The sequence below is a fragment of the Musca autumnalis genome, unplaced genomic scaffold, assembly GCF_047663935.1.
Source record: "Musca autumnalis isolate F117 unplaced genomic scaffold, ASM4766393v1 scaffold_4, whole genome shotgun sequence".
NCBI lineage: Eukaryota > Metazoa > Arthropoda > Insecta > Diptera > Muscidae > Musca > Musca autumnalis.
The window spans coordinates 84,201,290-84,215,491 of record NW_027411977.1 but is presented as its reverse complement, the minus strand read 5'-3'; the positions used below and the strand labels follow the sequence as shown (position 1 = coordinate 84,215,491).

Genomic DNA, 14,202 nt, shown 5'->3' with positions numbered 1-14,202 from the left:
ACAAACAAGAAACAAGGGAACTGATGAGATCCAGTGGCGTGGATCGAAACTATAGTATTCCCTGCCTTACCCCTTGGCGAACAATGCCAAATCTTTTCCACTAATAAAATAGTTGTTTTAAAATACTAAAACAACAACAATGGGATTAAGCCAGACTATTTTGAAAAAACAAAGTTGACTAAAATATTTACAATTTTGATCCTAAACTCAACTAAAAAGATTTTGATCGTCCTTTTTCTTCCACACTCCACTTCCACTTTTGGTGTGTGCATTCGTCGAAATTCGACGACACATACAAGTGGAAGAGGTTTGAATTGTTTTCGCAGACACTTTCGTCGGAGTTGTATGAGGTTGCCAAGGAAAAACTTCTCATTGAACTTTTTTCTTTGCTTACCTTTATACTTCGAGCTGACGATTGATGTTTGGGTATAAAAAGTTTCTTGTTGAAGAAGTTATTGAAACATAACTTCGGTGGAGAATATCCACAAACAAGAAACAAGGGAACTGATGAGATCCAGTGGCGTGGATCGAAACTATAGTATTCCCTGCCTTACCCCTTGGCGAACAATGCCAAATCTTTTCCACTAATAAAATAGTTGTTTTAAAATACTAAAACAACAACAATGGGATTAAGCCAGACTATTTTGAAAAAACAAAATTGCAAACGCTATCCCAATAAAAAAACGCCACAATGCTTCAAATTTTAGTTAACAGTATTAAATCCAATAGATTTTATGAGATTTGATGGCTGTTTGAAAACAAAAGTCCTTTGGAGGTAGCCAAAAACAGGCGATTGTCCTTGCAGCAAGTTTTTTCCATAAATTGAGCAAATATTGGGATTTTGTAGACTTAAGCTTTAATGATTAGATTTGTTTGATGCTATGGATGTTATCTCGATCAATATATAATGATTGGTATCCCAAAAATTTTTGTATTTTGATCCTTGAGCACAGTTTAAGGCAGTTTACATTAACCCCTTATGTAAGGATCCGTCAAAAAAGCGTATCTATAAGGAAGTTCTTCCTCGACCAAATAATATTTGGAAGTCCTTAGGATGGTAATCTTGTATAAACAATCAATTTCGCTTCTATTCAAAAAATGTTTAAAACTTGAACGGTTTAAATGTACTTTTGCACCATTTTGAGATAGGCAGGCTGGGATTGCACTAGTTGGAATACGCTGTACTATATTTTTCAATATAAACTTACGTTTTTCACTCAAAAATACTTCATTTAGGTTAGTTATATTAGAAAACTGTGTATAATACGATGCAAAACCTTATAAACATAATCTTAAGCCAACTTCAAAAGTTTGTCTTTAAAGTTTGCTTCTTAACAAAGCGTTTTGAAAAATGTCTCATATGTGCCAATCGTACAACTTTTCAAATATGAACAAAAGTAATGAATTCTGCGTGAATTAAGATGCTGAGGAACTTAAAGCATTACTTGATAGAGAAGTTAATGCCATATAGATACGATTTTTGGCCGTTCCTTAGGTAAAGAGGTAATGGAAACCGGCTTTAACTTGGTTCAAGGATCAAAATACACAAATTTCTGGGATATCGATCATTATATATTGTTCAAGATAACAGCCAGAGCATCAAAAAACTCTAATCACTAAAGGTTCTGTCTACAAAATCCATTGTGTTACCCAATAAGTGCTCAATTTATGGGAAAAATCGCCGCAAGGACAATAGCCTGTTTTGGCTACCTCCAAAGGACTTTTATTTTCAAACAGCCGTCAAATCTATTGGATTATTTACTGGCAACTAAAATATAGGCAATTTTGATCTTAAACTCAACTAAAAATATTTTTATTGTCCTTTTTGTTTCGCACTCCTATTTCTTGAAAAAAAAATTAAGGTGATTTGTAATGTTGGTGTAAACAGTAAATAATTTAAAACGAATTGCCACATTTCTGCTAATGAATTAACTGTTGGGATGTCAACAATGTTAAATAAATTCAAAATAGGCCAAAATGGAAAAGTTTAACCATGTTTATTCGACCATTCCCTTGGTGTAAATGAGCACTCCTATTATTTAGAACACAGCTGTATGTGCTTAAAGTGGATCCAGTAATTTTTCAAAATAGCTCATATATAAAAACTTTAAAAGCTTTTGGTACATGAGTTTTTTTACCGAATCACCTTATAATTAAGTTTATATCTAATCTTAGCTAAAAGCTCATTCAAATATGATACAGGGATATGGGGTTGTAAAAAAGTCATAACCCTAATATACATTTTTCAGAAGACTGAGGGCCTGTTTCGCTATGCGGAAAGAAAATGATTGCTAACTAAAAACATCTAAACTTTGGTTTACATGGCAATATTTACTTTGTGTTTGCTTTAAAACAACTTCAAAATTTAATAATCATACACGAGTTTAGTTGTTTTTCTTTCGTTCGACATAGTGAAACAGGCTGTGATAGTTTTGAATAATAGGTCGATTTGGGTCGAATTAAAGCTACATACATATTTAGCTTGTTTAACCCACATAAAGCCACTGGTCGTTTAAACGCCACAAAAAATGGTTGAAAAAACTGACGTAAAACTCAGATATTTTCGTCAATTTTTCTTGTTGTGTTGTTGTTGATTTTTTTTGTGCATTTTGTTATAGTATTGTCTGTTAGTCATTCCATGCTAATAAAGCTTCATTTGGTCCATGTATTTCAGAGAAAAAAGTATTTTTGTAAAAAATGCTTAAAAGGTCTAAAAATATCATTTTCATACGAAATTGTAAGTTTTGTCTCAAAACAAATCTTGGCGCCAAGTACGTTAACGACCAATGACTTGTGTGGAATTTTGTAGTTTCATCATTAAACACGAATGTAAAATAATCAAAAATTTCCCAATTTGAAAAAGCGCTTCATTAGCAACACTCTTTTTGAAGTGGCAGTTTAATGATAGAGGGAAGAAAATTGATTTGTAACAAACGAACCAATAACAATTAAAATATTTTCTTAAGCATATTTTTTTAAAGAAATGTCGTTGTAATTGAATTGTTGGGTTTACAAACAACATTTGACATTTTTTGGTATGAATGTACATCAAAAAAATGACACAATTAATTTTTGATCATAGTTGTGAGAAAAAAAATGAAAGTTTTCTTTTCAGTTATATGAAAAAGATCATTTGTGGTTGCCATGTTAAGAAATGAAAAGAAAATTTACAATTCATGAATGCTTTTGTTTTGAAACAAAAAAATGTAAAAAAAACACTTTCTTTTTATACAATTCTAATTATTTTTAGATATGGTATGTAGTTGTTTTGTTTAAATAAAAAAGCATACCTACAAGTTGAATGAACTTTACTGGCTGGCATAAACGCTTTATGTGCGCGCTTCAAAGCGATGGATAGTGTTTACAATAAACGCAGTATTTAAATCGTTTAGTTTAATCTAAACTAATCAATGATATATTTTGAAAATACCGTTTTTTAGAGAGAACATTGGGGAAAGTGGTCATATTAACTCCTACGAAAGCTCTCCATGTGGGATAGGGGTCAGAAGGACAGACAAATATTACACTTTTAGGAAATATAGGTTATTTCAGTTATATTTATCAATACGATGATTTTCAGTTTTTTTTTTTTAGAAATTAGCTTCCGCCAATTACCAAACCGTTTTTCTTCAATTTACATCTATTCCTATAATTAGAAGTAATTGGTAAAACTGCTACTAAGGCGTACAAACAATTTTCAAAATTATAGATGAAATCAATCACATATAAAAGTAGTCCTTCTGAATCTTTTTTATTTTATTTTATTTATTTATTTATTTTTTTTTTTTTTTTTTGATTTAAAATCTCTCCATATTTTCGAGCATCTAAAGAAATACATAGGTACCTTGCACCAAAATCATGTATTTTATTCTATTATTTTCCTCACAACATGCCGCCATCCCTCAGAATGTGTCACACTAGTCTGTATGTCACCACAAAACTGACACATGCAAAATATTTTTTAATTACAAATTGTGCTGCTCATAACAAAAATTCTTTTCTATATTCTGACATTTTCAGAAACCAAAAAGAAAAAGTGTCAAAAAGAAAACACGGATGTTTCTCTTACATAAAAACATTGAAAGATTGTATACAACAACCATTTCATTGTGGACGATTTAGTCATGCATAAGATGTATGATTTAGTTTAAGAATAATAAGTGCTAATGTCCATCCACAACATTCAACCATCCATCCATCCATCTCTCAAGAAATTTATTTATTTATAACTTTGTTGTTGTCTTGGCTGTGCTACGTACTCGTACATATATAAATATGGGCAATTTGAAAAGCTTTCTTATGTTGTTGTTTTTGTTTACTTTGTTATTATATTTTTAGTTTATATTTTCTCTATGAATTGCTTTTTCTAATTAGGTGTAGAAAATGTGTGGCTACTGTTTTCTATCGCTTATTGTTTAACTGCTCGTGAAATTAATGAAGAGGGATTCACATTTGTTTTGTAGATCATTAACACCTTTGCGGTTGCGGTTTTTGACACTTTCTTGTCTGACCCACAACTGGGAATTAAAACAAAACTTGCTACCATGGGGATCGATTCGCTATTAATCAATATTTTAAATTAAACAAGTAAAAAGTCGTTAAGTTCGGCCGGGCCGAACTTTTTATACCCTCCACCATAAAATAGTCTTAATTAAAATGAAATAATTAGGGTCCTTTTACAATTTTAGGTGGAAAAACTTTTCGACAATGGTTAGAATCCTACTGCCTCCCACTATTGCTTAAATTACACTGTGAACACAAATGTTGAGACAGAGATAATTCCTTTTGGAGATGAAAGCCCTTGGTGTGTGTATATTGAAAACCCCGAAGGACAGATGCGCCGTGAATCGAACTTCTGCGTTATGGCGTGAGGAAATTTTTGCAAGAGACCCTGTAAGCCATCATGAATTAGCATTATATCTTTGTTTGTTGTTTTTGTAGAGCACTTAAGCAACAGTGAACAAAGATATAACGCTAATTCCTGATGGCCCACAGGGTCTCTAACAAAAATTTCATCACGCCATAACGCGGAAGTTCGACTCACGGCGGATCTGTCCTTCGGGGTTCATAATATACTCACCAAGGCCTTTCTTCCCCAAGAGGAATTTTCCGTGCCCCAGACTTTCACCTCCATTTTGTTGCACAGTGTTATCTGATCTAATCTAAAAAAATGTGTTCAGCTAGGTGAAAGGTACCACCTACGGGGCTATATCAAAGAGTCAACCTATCCTTAAATTGTTGGCGGAAAAGTTTTATAGCTGCAGGGAACTTCAAGAGTCAAATTGAGGGTAGTTTCATCAAAACAATGTAGACCCTCAAAAATGGACCCATGTTGACGAATTTTAGTGAAGAAATTTCGTGACCACTGAAAATTCCCGAAAATCGGGAGGTACAGTTATATGGGGGGATATACCAAAACATGGACCTATGTTGACGATTATTTTTGAATAGACAAAATTGTAGCTAAAATTCTCAAAATACCGATCATTACAGCTAGTTCGGTTAAAAATTGCAGCTAAAATTCTCAAAATACCGAAAATCGGGAGATACCGTTATATGGGGGCTATACCAAAACATGGACCTATGTTGACGATGATTCGTTGGAGATGTTTTATGACCACTGAGAACTTCAAATGTCAAATTACAGCTATTTCGGTTAAAAACTGTAGCTAAAATTCTCAAAATACGGAAATTGGAAGGTACCGTTATATGGGGGCTATACCAAAACATGGACCTATGTTGACGATGTTTAGTGGAGATGTTTCATGACCACTGAGAACCTCAAATGTCAAATTGCAGATATTTCGGTTACAAATTGTGGCTAAAATTCTCAAAATACCGAAAATCGGGAGGTACCGTTATATGGGGGCTATACCAAAACATGGACATATGTTGACGATGCTTGGTGGAGATATTTCATGACCACTGAGAACCTCAAATGGCAAATTACAGCTAGTTCGGTTAAAAATTGTAGCTAAAATTCTCAAAATACCGAAAATCGGGAGGTACCGTTATATGGGGGCTATACCAAAACATGGACCTATGTTGACGTTGTTTCGTGGAGATATTTCATGACCACTGAGAACCTCAAGTGTCAAATTGCAGATAGTTTGGTTAAAAATTGTGGCTAAAATTCTCAAAATACCGAAAATCGGGAGGTACCGTTATATGGGGACTATACCAAAACATTGACCTATGCCCATATCCTTTAAGATATAAGTTTGTTGATCACTAGGAACCCTAAGTGCCAAATTATAGCTAATTCGGTCTGCAAATGTGGCGAAGAACGTCAAAATACCTTAAATCCGGAGGTACCGTTATATGGGGGCTCCTTTGGGATATAAGTTTGTTGATCACTAGGAACCCTAAGTGCCAAATTATAGCTAATTCGGTCTGCAAATGTGGCGAAGAACGTCAAAACACCTTAAATCCGGAGGTACCGTTATATGGGGGCTATACCAAAAAGTGGACCGATATAGCCCATCTTCGAACTTGACCTGCCTATGGAAAAAATACCCTCGGGTGCAAAATTTCAGCACTCTATCTCAATTATTGCGGACGCTAGAGTGATTCCAACAGACGGACATGGCTAGATCGTCTTAGAATTTTATCCTGATCAAGAATATATATACTTTATAGGGTCACAAATGATTAGTTCGATGTGTTACAAACAGAATGACAAACTTAATATACCCTCCATACTATGGTGGAGGGTATAAAAAGATCAAACTGTCAATTATTGCTTCCCCATATAAATTTGTTAAAAAATTCGATTATGTCAAAATCAACGTACAGTATGCAAAGTTCATATTCGTACACCCCTAAAAATGAATAAAATCCTTATAAATTACATATTTAATATGCAAATGTTAAACAATTGGTGCTAATTACTATGAAGGAGAATGATTAAAAAATATCGAAATTAATTTTTAATTTATTCCGACATTTAGGTGTAGATGGCGCCTATGTGGGTGGCAAAGTATTCGTACACCTAGAAGCACTATATATTTGTGGTATTTAAGGATTTTATAAGCAAAATACCACAAATTTTTGTTCTTTTCGTCTTTTGGAATGCCTTTGCTGTAGAAAAATGTAAAAATAACGATACAAAATTTTGTATAAATAAAAGGTCGGACAAACATTCGAAATACCTAAGAAAAATGTTCGATATGATTAACTATGGCGATTTATTTCCCAATTTTGGACGAAAAAAGCTAATAGCAGTCCTTCTGCAATAATATTCAAGGTTTTATGTGCAAATAAATGTTTCCAGCGACTGAAAATGCAACCAAACTTAATCCGGGATAAGGTAATGTAAAGACATTTTAGGTTTCTACGCCGTAACAGATCCTCCTCCGTGCTTTACAGTTGGAATTGTGTGTTTAGGGTCCAAGGCCGTATTTGCTATACGCCATATCTTAAGTGGTCCATCCGACCCAAAACGGTTCAATTTGCTTTCATTGGCAAAGATAACAGTCGGTTTGGGGTTGGACAAACAATTTAAGGTATGGCGTATAGCTTCCGGTGTAGGGAATCTTGTCTTTATCGAAGGAATTATGGATAAGATGTGTTATTTAAACATTCTGAAGGATAATTTCAAATGTAGCACTGAAAAAATGGGATTGTGGACAACATTCCATTTTTATCAAGATAATCATTGTTTGAGAATGGATGCTTAGTTTAGATAAACCTATGCCAAGAAGTCTCAAAGCTGTAAACGATAAAAAAGGATATCATACCCAGTACTAAACACCTAAGAAATCCTTTTTGTTTAATAAAACTTTTAGTATGGACAATTTTCACTGTGAGGGAAAAACTATGTTGTTTAATAATTTTAATTGTTTATCTAAATTTACCAGATGTTTGCTAATTTTATTTTATTAATTTTAAGTAAAGACACTAATTTCATTAATATACTGTTAGCAATCGCAGTTTTAATGAAAGAAACTGAGTGGATACTTTTCACTGTGACTCACTGTGTCTCGTCGATTCATTCCGGTAGATGAAAGACTAGCGACTAAATTCTTTAGTATCAATCTTATCTGAGTCCATGTCCCCACCGAAGACAAAGACGAGCAAACAAATGATATAGAGTTGTACTTTCTAGTTCATTTGGCTATTCGATCCTTTTAGTTCAGCTCTTTTACGTGAACTAGGTCGTTCGTTTAGTTCAGTTCAATAATTCGCAAATAAATATTTCACATTATGCGTACGTTAATGACGTGCTGAGCTAGACTGGGAAGCGTTCGTTCTTTAATCTGCTCTTCTTTGATATTTTGGTTTCTTTCGTTTGGTGTTCAGTGAACTAAAATAATAATACGCAAGTTCACAAAAGAACTGTCTCAATTGAACGCTGAGTTGATATAGTTCATTATAATTCACTGAGCACCAACCAAAAGATTAAAGAGGGAACGTTAGCACGTTATGAACGTATGCATGATGCGACACCTTCGTCTGAGTAATGATTAGCTTAATAGATAGAACGAAATAGCTGACGGGCAGAGCTTATCGACGAACAAATGAACTACTGAACTAAGTGAATGACCTATTTCACTTTAAAGAAGTGAACTAAAATAAGCGATCAAAAAGCCACATGAATATTGTTCGGATACGAAAAATCTTCACCAAAGAAAACTTGGTACGATGAGGAGTGTCCTGACGTACGTCAGTTCGTTCTTTAATCTGCTCTTCTTTGATCTTTTGGTTTCTTTCGTTTGGTGAACTAGAATAATACCACACAAGTTCACAAAAGAACTGGCTCAATTGAACTATTCATTGAAAGGACCGTATGAGTCGATATAGTTCATTATAGTTCACTGAGGCCCAACCGAAACATTAACGATGGAAAGTTAGCACGTTATGGAGGTATGCATGATGTGACGCCTTCGCCTGAGTAATGATTAGTTTAACAGATAGAACGAAACAGCTGACGGGCGGAGCTTATCGACGAACAAATGAACTACTGAACTAAATGAACGACCTGCTTCACTTAAAATAGCTGAACCAAAAGGAGCGATCAAAAAGCCGCATGAATATTCTTCGGATACGAAAAATCCTCACCAAAGAAAACTTGGTACGATGACGAGTGTCGTGATGTACATATTTTCTGCAGAACAAAGAGAGAAATGGAAAAGCGCGAGTGCGAAGAAATCGAAATGTGCAGGAGTCAAAATGAAGCTAGGCAATTCTACCAAAGAGTGAAACATCAAAGTGACGACGGCTTCGGTACAGAGGAGCATGGGAACCTGGTAAAACACACAAAAAGCTAGAATTGGGTAATCAAGTTCCTAGTTCATGGTGATGAGGTTACCATGGTGATGAGGTTACAGTACCAATCCCAAATATTGGTATGGGAAGCATACCGCGAAATATTGAAGTTAAGATAGTAATAAATTGGCTAAAGTATAATAAGGACATGATGGCCTACCAGCCGAGCTGTTCAAGGCCGGAGATATGTAAACAACACATGTCTAACGCCATGGTAATGACGAGGTCACAGTACCAATCCCAGCTAATGGAATCGAACATATTCCGAACATGAGTTTAATACAGCAATAAGTCGGCTAAAGAATACCAAGCACACGATGGCCAGCCAAGCTGTTCAAGACCCGAGGCGAAGAGCCGATAAAGAGTTTGCATCAGCTCGTCAGCGCCATTTACTAGGAAGAGCCCATACCAGACTGCGAACAGTTTAGTACCAAATGAGTTTTCTGACAAGATAACACCTTTTCGAGGTGCAAATGTTAAAAAAAAGACTTCTTATCCTGACGACATTAACGTCGTGGATCGATCAGTAAAAGAAAGAAAAATCTCCTAAACAGTGTTTACGCAATCTGTTCCGGGTTTCAGGCATCAGAATAAACGCAAAAAGAGCTAGAATCGCAGATGCTTTGGATCTGCTTAAACTTTGCAAAAGAGATCTCACTCCTCTCAGAGAAGAGGAATTTCTTGTCTTATGATTGGTGAAGGTAGTTTTCAAGAACGCGATCCACCACATGATGCTGAATTTGTGTATGTCAACGTCATTTATCTGTTGTATCGGCAAAGATCATACATTCTTAAATCTTACAGTTTTAGCGCAGTCAACTTAATTTCCATAGATTTATTCTTGAGAATCACCGTCTGCTGTTCAAAACCCTCAAGATGTGCATGGTCATCTTCTTTAAATAAAGCGTGCTTAACAAGTTCACCTTCGCTCGAGCAGCCTCTTTGTAAATAGCTTTGTGGATTGAGGGCTGTCATAAAGTCTGAGCGTGTTGGAATGTCTGCTTATGCTTCCTTTAGCTCAGTCCAAGGACTGTCTGTACTGCTTTCGGATGAGTCCGTGCTACTTTCGGATAGAGTTGTATAGTTCACGAACGAACTAGTTCAATTGAACGATTCATTGAAAAGAGCGTACGAACTAGATCAGTCGATATAGTTCATTATAGTTCACTGAGCACCGACAAGCATATGTTTTATGTCAGAGTGAGGCAGAGAACATTTTTGGGTCTCTCTTGTGCTCTCAATGAGCGTAAATTTGTTGTTGTTGACAACGTGTTAGCATCTACACAGGCTGTGAGCGATAGCAAATTTACGCTCACTTAGAGCACATGGGCTCTCTTGTGAGTCACAATGCCTACTCCTGTTTTATGTATACATGTTTTTGTATACAAATGAACGAACTTGCAAGCGAACGAGTCAGAGCCGGTGAACGATAGAACGAATAGACAGCTGACTTACAGAGATTTTCGACGAACGATTGAACTACTGAACTAAAAGAGCGACCTAGTTCGTTGAAAAGAGCTGAACTAAAAAGAGCGATCAGCTAAAAGAGCTAAAAAATACAACTCTACTTTCGGAACAAATAAATATAGCTGAGCTGTTAAGCGCGGATACTGTCACTTCCATTGATCTCTTTCGTTTTGATGGGTTAATGGTATTGGCACCAGCAGGTTTGCCGCTAGAGTAATCAATGAGGCTTCCGTTCACCCTTGACAGTTTGCAGAGGTTATTTTATCTGTGCATATTCATTCGCCGTCTACCTCGGTGATGTCAAACAATTCCTTCAATGAATCAGCGTTTTGTTTTTATACCCTCCACCAAAGTATGGAGGGTATATTAAGTTTGTTTTTCTGTTTGTAACAGATATAACTAATCATTTGCGACCATATAGTGTATATCTATATATATAAAAATGGTGTAAAAAATGTATAGTAATTCATAAAATGAGAACGGCTAGGCCGATTTCGTAAAATTTTTTGTCAGTTATTCGCATTTTCGAGGAAAAGGTCTTTGCGGAAGAAAATTTTGGAAAATCCCTCTGGAAATTTTATGTATGAAAATTTATTCCTTAATAGCGAGACGAAGTTCGCCGGGTCCGCTAGTATATATATATATATATATATATATATATATATTCTTGATGAGGATAAAATTCTAAAACGATCTAGCCGTTTCCGTTGGCCTGTTGTAAACACTTTTGCGTCTGCAATAATTGAGATAGAACGCAAAAAATTTCACCCGAGTGTCTCTTTTCCATAGGAGGATCAAGTTCGATGAAATTTGAGACCTGAGGTTCGCGATGTCCAAGAAATTTCTTCAATAAAATGATTCAAGATAGGTCCACGTTTTGGTATAGCCAGTTAGGTACCCAATTTAAGGTATTCTGAGGATTTTAGCTACACTTTCCGCTCCAATTTAGCACTAGGAGTTTCAAGATGTAAAAAATCTTCTGCAACAAAAATGGTGGTCCACGTTGTTGTTATTAGCCCCATGCAACGGTACCTCCCGATTTAAAGTATTTTGAGGCTTTAAGCTACATTTTCCGAACGAATTAGTCAAAAATTTGACATTTGATGTTCCCATGGCCAAACAAATTCTCCAATAAAATTAGCCAATATAGGTTCACCTTTGCGTATAGACCCCATATAACGGTATACCCCGATTTAAGTTATTTTGAATCTTATGACTACATTTTCTGACCGAATTTGCCGGAATTTTACATTTGATGTTCCCAATGACCACAAAACTTCACCACTAAAAATTAAGAAGATAGTAAAGATAAGTACTTTCCTGATAGAAAGGAAACTAATTATTCCATTTTAGCTTAGAACACTTCATGGTGGAGGATATAAAAAGTTCGGCACAACACTTTCTCCTTATTTATTTAAGACACTAATAACAAAAGTTCATTCATTCCTGCTAAAGGAAAATTTCTTTAGAGAAAAAAAGTGGAAAAGTCATCACCGTAGTAATCATTCTAGCCATATGGACGTACGTGTTTATTGGTGTTTTGGTCTTTACGTAACTTTTAATAAGAGAAAATTAAAATTTATTTGAACTCAAAATGCTGTACAATTAAAGAAAACTTTTTGCTGCTGCCCTCGTAAAATTGCCTCGCGATTTAAATATATGTATGTATTTCTTGTGATGTGTGAACATCTATTTCTTTTTGCTGATTATATTTTCAATTGTTGTTGGCTGCTGCTGGCTAAATTAGTGGCGAAATGTTTTATCTATGTGGGACTGACTAACTGATGAATTTTTAGTGGCGTTTTTTTGTTTCTATTTCAAAGAAATGTTTGAAATGCGGAAGACATTCGTTTGAAAACGACAAAAAAACGTATCACACAATTTGTATGGAGAATGTGTGTTGTATTTGGGGTATGCCAAGTTTTTAGTTTCTTATTTTTTTTAAATTGTAATTTAAGTGGGTGCTTTTAGGCGGTGTGAAAAAAATAAAGAAAAAAGTGAAAGAGCAGAATGGAAAAAAGTAAAAGAATTTCATTCGATTTATTCAATTTCCAATGATGGCTGTGTGTACGTTTCGTTGATTCTATTTTGTGTTCATACCAAAATAGAGTAATTAATGTTAGACAGGCGTCTGCTATCAGCAAAATTAAACTATATATGGGTTAATAGGTATTTTGGCAAGCATTTACTTTTTTTCAATTCAAAACACATTGCACGCAATTTCATGTGGGAAAGATACACAAAGTATGGCAAAAAGTCATGCCACAAATAACCACGAGAATTTAAGAAAAATAGAAAGGGAATTTGGAAAGAATGTAATTGATGTCCAAATACAAATTGAAATTTAAGTTGTTAAAAAAGACAAATTGGCATACCTTTGAAGGGTTTATATTTGGACATATCTAAGAAATTTTACAAAAAATAAATAAAATGTAAATTTTGGAGACTGAGAATGGAGGGCATTCGTTTTTAAGTGGTTACTTCTACTAGATATTCCGAAAAATATGTATATAACAAATTGGTATTTGCTAATTTTTCGACAATTTGTCACAGTATCTCCCCTTCAATTGGGTCCAAAAATTTGCATATCGTATTTATTTTTCATACTGAAATGGTCATTAATTATAAGGAAAGTAGTTTTTCTATTCTGTTTTTTTGTCGGCAAAATGTCTTCCATCTTTCCGTTCTGTTTTCGTTTTTTGAATTTGGGCCAATAAAAACTAAGCAAAGCCGGCACAATAACAAAAAAAGATTGTGAAACTAAATTGACGTAATTGAATTTTTCAAAATTTGTTGTCGCCTTAACACATTCTGCCGAACTCATGCGGCAGATAGACAGACACAAAGTTGACTAAATCAAAACAAACAGAAAAAATAATAAAACCACAAAAAAAAAAGACTTGGCAAATGATCAGCACCCCACAGTCATCATCATCATCAGTCCATATGTTGTGCATCCGAATCATCAAACTGCAAGCGTAATGTAATTAATGATTTAATTAAATGTAATAAAAATCGAATCGAAAAAAACAAGCAAAAAGTGATGACAAAAAACGTAAATGAATCACCCCAGAAGAAGAAGATCAAGGGTGAAGTTGAGTGTAAATAGGTTTCAATGGCTTTGTTTTGTTTAACTGTCTCATTTTTTGATTTTAATAAATCATTGGAAAATTCTTAAAGGCGAAATGGGGTACTCCACATTTTGGAAGTTGAAAAATATATTCAGCACCAATTCATACGGGGAAACACAATACCAATGTCATGTCTGATTTCAAAATTAAACTAAATAATATACATGAATTATCTTCTACAAATGCAGCTGGATGGCGTCCAATTTTTATCAATATCTATTAAATTCTTAAGGCATGCGTGACTCATTGACTGTTACTACCAACGCACGGATAAATCGTATGAAACTACGATCTTTAAATTGAAATGAGGCTTTGGGAAATTTGTCCTGGAAGAGAA

At 34.7% G+C, this 14,202-nt stretch overlaps 1 protein-coding gene across 6 annotated transcripts in view; it reads right to left on the bottom strand.

Annotated features, from left to right (window-relative positions):
• The window catches only part of Svil (Supervillin), a 1,126,087-nt gene that overhangs the window by 863,937 nt on the left and 247,948 nt on the right, over nt 1–14,202 (bottom strand). The window contains exon 1 of one of the 6 annotated variants that reach the window (XM_073980340.1): nt 3,845–3,942. The exons of the other annotated variants lie outside the window; for them this stretch is intronic. The gene's annotated coding sequence lies outside the window, so the exon portion shown is untranslated. Of the gene's footprint in view, nt 1–3,844; nt 3,943–14,202 lie in introns of those variants that run through there. 6 annotated transcript variants of the gene reach the window in all.